This window comes from Suncus etruscus, chromosome 4, assembly GCF_024139225.1.
Source record: "Suncus etruscus isolate mSunEtr1 chromosome 4, mSunEtr1.pri.cur, whole genome shotgun sequence".
NCBI lineage: Eukaryota > Metazoa > Chordata > Mammalia > Eulipotyphla > Soricidae > Suncus > Suncus etruscus.
The window spans coordinates 16808773-16814772 of NC_064851.1; the positions used below are offsets into that span (position 1 = coordinate 16808773).

A 6000-nucleotide genomic window follows, 5' to 3' on the forward strand; every position below is an offset into this window, starting at 1 on the left:
ACAGGAAGGCACTTTCTCTTTAGTCTTAAATTCAACTTTTTTTCTTTGGGGCCACACCCCATTAAGCTCAGGGACTTGCAGAGCTGAAGGGATTGAATCTAGAGCTTCTGCATGGGAAGGATTAGCTCCTTCCACCCTCTTTTTTGATTTGTTTTTGGGGATGTTTGTGTTTTGGGTCACACCCAGAAATACTTCAGAGATTATTCCTGGCCCTGCAATTCAGGAATCACTTCTGGCTTGGCCAGGAGTGAACCTGGGTTGGCTGCATGCAAGGAAATTGCCCTATCTGCTGTATATCTCTTTGCTCCCCGCACCCACCCACCCCCACCATCTCTTTTAATAAGGAGCAATAGCGCAGTGATAGGGCATTTGCCTTTCAGGCACCTGACCCAGGACCGACCTCGGTTCCATCTCCGGAGTCCCATATGGCCCCCCAAGCCAGGAGCAATTTCTGAGCCAGGAGTAACCCCTGAGCATCACTGGGTGTGGCCCAAAAACCAAAATAAATAAATAAATAAATAAATAAATAAGAGCAAATGCTCATTAATTTGATCCACGTTATTGCATTTTATTTCCCTTCCTTGCCAATTGCCAGGTTCCTGTCTTGAACTGTCAGTATCAGAACCTAGAAAAGCGGGCCCGGAGAGATAGCACAGCGGCGTTTGCCTTGCAAGCAGCCGATCCAGGACCAAAGGTGGTTGGTTCGAGTCCCGGTGTCCCATATGGTCCCCTGTGCCTGCCAGGAGCTATTTCTGAGCAGACAGCCAGGAGTAACCCCTGAGCAACGCCGGGTGTGACCCAAAAACCAAAAAAAAAAAAAGAAGCAGAACCTAGAAAAGCATTATCCAAATGTCTGGAGGAGTTACTGCTCCTTCCCCACACCTAAAAAAGTATTCAGCTGGTGCAAAGGCCGGTGGCTGTTTTGAAGTTTGGGAGTTTCTGGTTCCCGTTCAGTTTTATTCTCATAATCTTTTGAGAGGCACAGTCTCCCCATCTGGGAAGTGGGCCAGGATCACAGGCACCCTCCCCAAGCATGTCCTACTTGGGGGCTACAGGGAAGTCAGGTCCAGCTTCACTCCAGCAATTCAGAGAGGCACAGATAGAGCTCAGGAGGAAATGGGGGGCAGGGGGTTGTGAATAATGGAAACCAGGGGAAAGTGGATGACCCAGGATGGATGCATTAAAAATCTGAAAAAGGGTTGGAGTGATAGAATGGAGGTAAGGTATTTGCCTTGCATGCAGAAGGACGGTGGTTCGAATGCCGGCATCCCATAGGGTCCCCCAAGCCTTCCAGGAGTGATTTCTGAGTGTAGAGCCAGGAGCAGCCCCTGAGTATGCCGGGTGTGACCCCCCCCCCAAAAAAAAATTGAAGCAGGGGCCAGAGAGATAGCATAGCTGAAGGGAGTTTGCCTCACACTCAGCCTTTTCAGGACAGCCGGTGGTTCGAATCCCAGCATCCCATATGGTCCCTGAGCTTGCCAGGAGCGATTTCTGAGCACCGAGCCAGGAGTAACTGCTGAGCACTGCCGGTTGTGACCCAAAAACAAACAAACAAAAAACTGAAGCAAATGGCCAGAAGAAGGAATTAAGGATTGGTTCCCCACCTTTCTGGTACAGTAGACTGGAGATAGGTAGCCATTGAAGGTAAGCCTGTGTGTGAATGCTGGGCTTACTATCTGTTTCCTGAAGCACCTCTTTTTTGTTATTGTTTTAGGGGTGGCATACTGGGCTTACTCCTGGCTCTGTGCCCATGTGTCACTCCACATGAGTTCCAGGGACTCTGTTGCTGCGAATCAAACCCAGGTTGGACACATGCAAGGCAAAAAAGCCACATACTATAGCTAAGGACCCCCTAAGAAAGCCCTTGTACAATGGGCAGTGATGCAAGAAGTGTGCGTGCGCCCAACACACACACAGAGCCCATTTTGAGTCCTCAGTCACCTCATCTTCACCGTGTGGGGAGCCAACCTCGACAACCCAGAGTTAAAAGTTTTTCCTAATGCTCCAAGGGTCCTTTCTGGCCTGAAAACTACCGGGGGGGGGGGTGTCTTTTGATCCCCGGAGGTTTCCCCACCTCCTCCCAGAGCCTGTGAAAAGTCCCCTCCCTCCCAGCTCCATTAAGTCCTGAAAAGGAGTCAGAGAGACAAAAGTTGGGGGGGACAAAGGGACTTTGCTCAGCTTCCCGCCTTCCCATTGTGATCATGCATTTAACACCTTCTTACCTAGACCCAGCCAGAGAGCCCCCCAGCTGTGCAACCCACATCACACCTGTGCAGACCCAAGATGGTGGAGGGTTGGGGGTGCAGGGGTGTGGGGGTACAGTCTCTCACAGCTTGGGGACTTTGAGATAGATGGCTATGAGGATTGGAGGAGCTCATACACTGCTTAGATTAGAGCTTCTCACAAAGTCAGGGTTCAATAATCTATCTATCTTCATCCATCCATCTATCCATCTATCTGGAGTGAATACCCCCAACCCAGAGTCCATCCACCCCTTCCCTCTCCTAGCACCCCAGTTTGTTTGAACCTCTCTGGGACAGACCAGCCAGCCAGGGGTCCAGCCAGGGGATGGAGAAGAAGTAAGAGACAGATAGGAGCAGGAAAGGGGTGTCCCTCGATCTGCATCCCAGGGGGTGCTCAAGTCACAGCACAAGGGGGGAAAGGCTGTGATTCGGGGTGCAGTGCAGGAAAACTCCTACTGCAGCGACGGGCTAGAGCCGGTACACTGTGGGGATCCCCAGGGCTCTGCTTTGCAATAGCCCAGCTCACAGCTGTGGGAGGAGCCGCTTGCTCCAGCGATCGGGGGTCCCCGGGAGCTGGGGAGAGCACCCCGAATCCTTACCCGCGCAGAGTTGGTGGAAAGCGAGGGTCTGTCTGTCCTAGTCGGGTGCCGGGGGTGGGGGGGAGCAGCCGGCGCGCATGCAAGGATCGCGGGAGCACCACCACGCTACCCGGGCCACCTCCCCCGCGGCCTTTTAAAGGCGGCCGCGGGGACCCAAGTGGGGACCAGGACGCCCGCCCGCCCCCGCCCCCGCCCCCGCGCGGGACCCTCCGCCCCCGCCCCCGCCCCGGCCCCGGGCCGCGCGCGCTGAGAGCGCTCCCTGCTGGAGGCAAGCGGGATGGCGCCTTCGGGCTCCAAATTGGGGCTCTCGGGGGGGCCGGAGAGATGGCACGGAGGTTGGAGCTTTTGCATTGCATGCAGAAGGAGACGGTGGTTCGAATCCCTGGCATCCCATAGGGTCCCCCCGCCCGAGCCTACCAGGGGCTATTTCTGAGCGTAGAGCCAGAAGGAACCCCTGAGCGCTGACAGGTGTGCCCCCCCCCAAATTGGGGTTCTCAGTGCAATAGTGCCCTGCCATCCCCATCCCTTCTAAGGTCCCTATGCGCTCTCTCTGTCTCTCTGTCTGTCTCTGTCTCTGTCTCTCTATCTCTCTCTGTCTCTGTCTCTCTGTGTCTCTCTCTGTGTCTCTCTCTGTCTCTGTCTCTCTCTGTCTCTCTGTCTCTCTCTCTGTCTCTCTGTCTCTCTGTCTCTCTCTCTCTCTCTCAAAACCAAAAAAAAAAAAAAGAATGCCCAGGATAGAATCCCAGTAGGCCACATGCAAGGCAAATATCCTACCCACTGTGCTATCACTTTGACCTCTCTTTGGGAGTCTTTATCCCTCCCTCTGGTCTGCCCCTCTGTGTCCATCTGCCCTTCTTTAACTTCTCTTTCTATGTTTGTCCAGTCTCACCTCCCTGCCTTCCGTCCTTCCCCACTCCCCTACAGAGGGTACCCAGGAAGGGCATCTTGGGAGGGATCCTCCCCTAAACAGGGCCTGTTCTCTAGATTCTGATCCAGAGGAAAGGGGCACCCCCGGCCAGAGTACTGACATTCCTCCCACGTGACCGAGGGGCCCAAATTCCAGACTCTCAGTCACTTGACTGTGTTGAACTCATCTGCCCCTTCACTGGCAGCACCAGCCAGTCTGTCCTGGGTCCCCCACCAGGAATGACAGTCATGTGAGGTGGGGGAAGGGAGCTAGGTGGCATAGCCTCCTCAGAAAATCTTTTAATGGCAGTTTCATGGAGGTGGAACCAGAGAGATAGCACAAGGTTAAAACACTTGCCTTGGGGCTGGAGAGATAGCACATCGATAGGGTACACAGCTGATTTGAACAGATGGTAGGGTAGTTCGAATCCTGGCATCCCATATGGTTCCCTGTGCCTGCCAGGAGCGATTTCTGAGCACAGAGCCAGGAGTAACCCCTGAGTGCCACTGAGTCTGGCCCAAAAACCAAAGGAAAAGAAAAGACACTTGCCTTGTGAGTCAGTGGCCTCAAATAGTTTCCTTAGCACCTCCAGGGAGTTGGTAAGTGATGTTTCAGAGATAGATTATTTTTGGGAGAAACTGAGTGAAAGACTTGAGCACTGGACCAGGGAGTGCCTAGTGATTTAAGAAAATTTGAAATGGTGTCATCAGATGTAAGCAAATCTGAGGCAAATCTGAGAAAGGGAAGAACAGAGGAGAGGCAAGAAGCAGTGAGGGGACCCCATGAACCTACTGAGTCCCACACCATTTGTTCCTGACTTCTGAACTCCCCAAAGATATAGAGTGGGCTCCTAGTATGTGGGTGATTTTCTCTTAGCATGTCCAGGTAACCTTTACCTTGTGCAGGAACTGGCTATCACCCGAAAGATTTACTGTGCAGCCAGTCCCTCTCACCTTGCACCTGGCCTCTATCCCCAGGGAGAATTTAGCTGGGTAGGGTGCTTTCCCCACGGTATTTCCTCCTCTGACGCTGTCAACACTGCCAGAAGAGGATCTGAGCTGAGAGACTGCCTTCCTGCTCCTCTCCAGCTCCTTGGGTGAGCTACAGGAGCTTTTTCCATCTGCTTTATATTCTCTCTGATGGGTGGACTGGACATCTAACCCAGCCTGATAGAGAGCAAGCAGTTTATTGCACCCTGTTTTGTTCCATCTGTATATAGACTCTAGGGGTTGTCTCCTTGTTGAAAATAAAGGGTCAACTGTTACTATATGCCTGAAATATAACTGTGAAAGACTTGTAATCAACAATGGTCTAAAAATTATTTTAAAAAATGGGGGCTGGAGAGATAGCATGGAGGCAAGGCATTTGCATTGCGTGGTGGTTCAAATCCCGGCATCCCATATGGTCCCCCAAGCCTGTCAGGAGCGATTTCTGAGCGTAGAGCCCCTGAGCACTGCTGGGTGTGACCCAAAAAAGCAAAACAAACAAACAAAAAAAAAACCAAACAAACAAAAAAAAAGTAGGCCGGAGAGAACACATCAGTAGAGCATTTGCCTTGCATGAAGCCAACCCAGGAAGGATCCGGGTTTGATTCCCAGCAAGGACCCGGGTTTGATTCCCAACATCCCATATAATCCCCGAGCCTGCTAGGAGCAAAAAAAAAAGAAAAGAAAAGAAAAGAAGGGGCCGGGCGGTGGCGCTAGTGGTAAGGTGCCTGCCTTGCCTGCGCTAGCCTTGGACGGACCTCGGTTCGATCCCCCAGTGTCCCCCGAGCCAGGAGCAACTTCTGAGCACATAGCCAGGAGTAACCCCTGAGCGTTACCGGGTGTGGCCCAAAAACCAAAAAAAAAGGAAAGGAAAGAAAAGAAAAGAAAGCCACAAAGATTGTATAGCAGGTAAGTCTTGCATACAGCCTACCGAAGTTCAGTCTCCTACCGGGGTTTAGTCTACATGGCTCTCTGAGCACCAAAGCAGAGCCAGGAGTAAGCACAGCAGGGTGTGGAAAACAAACAAATAAAAATGAAAAAAAAAAAAAAAAAGCAAAGTGGAGTATCTGCTCTTTAAGCAACTTCTGTTTTGAAAACTACTGTAATCATTTCATTGGATTTGCAACAATTTTTTTGGAGACTGAGAAACTGTACCGGGTTAAGTCTCTTGCTTGCCTTACACACCAACCCAGGTTTATCTGGGAGTGATCGCTGAAGGCACAGCCAATAAGTAAACTCTGAACACCACAAGGTGTGGTCCAAAA

General features: G+C 51.7%; 1 protein-coding gene across 1 annotated transcript in view; it reads right to left on the reverse strand.

Annotated features, from left to right (window-relative positions):
- The window catches only part of ALPL (alkaline phosphatase, biomineralization associated), a 68881-nt gene extending 65887 nt beyond the window's left edge, over positions 1 to 2994 (reverse strand). Inside the window, exon 1 of the mRNA XM_049772034.1 lies at positions 2843 to 2994. The gene's annotated coding sequence lies outside the window, so the exon portion shown is untranslated. The remainder of the gene's footprint in view (positions 1 to 2842) is intronic.
- Between the last annotated feature and the right edge of the window lie 3006 nt (positions 2995 to 6000).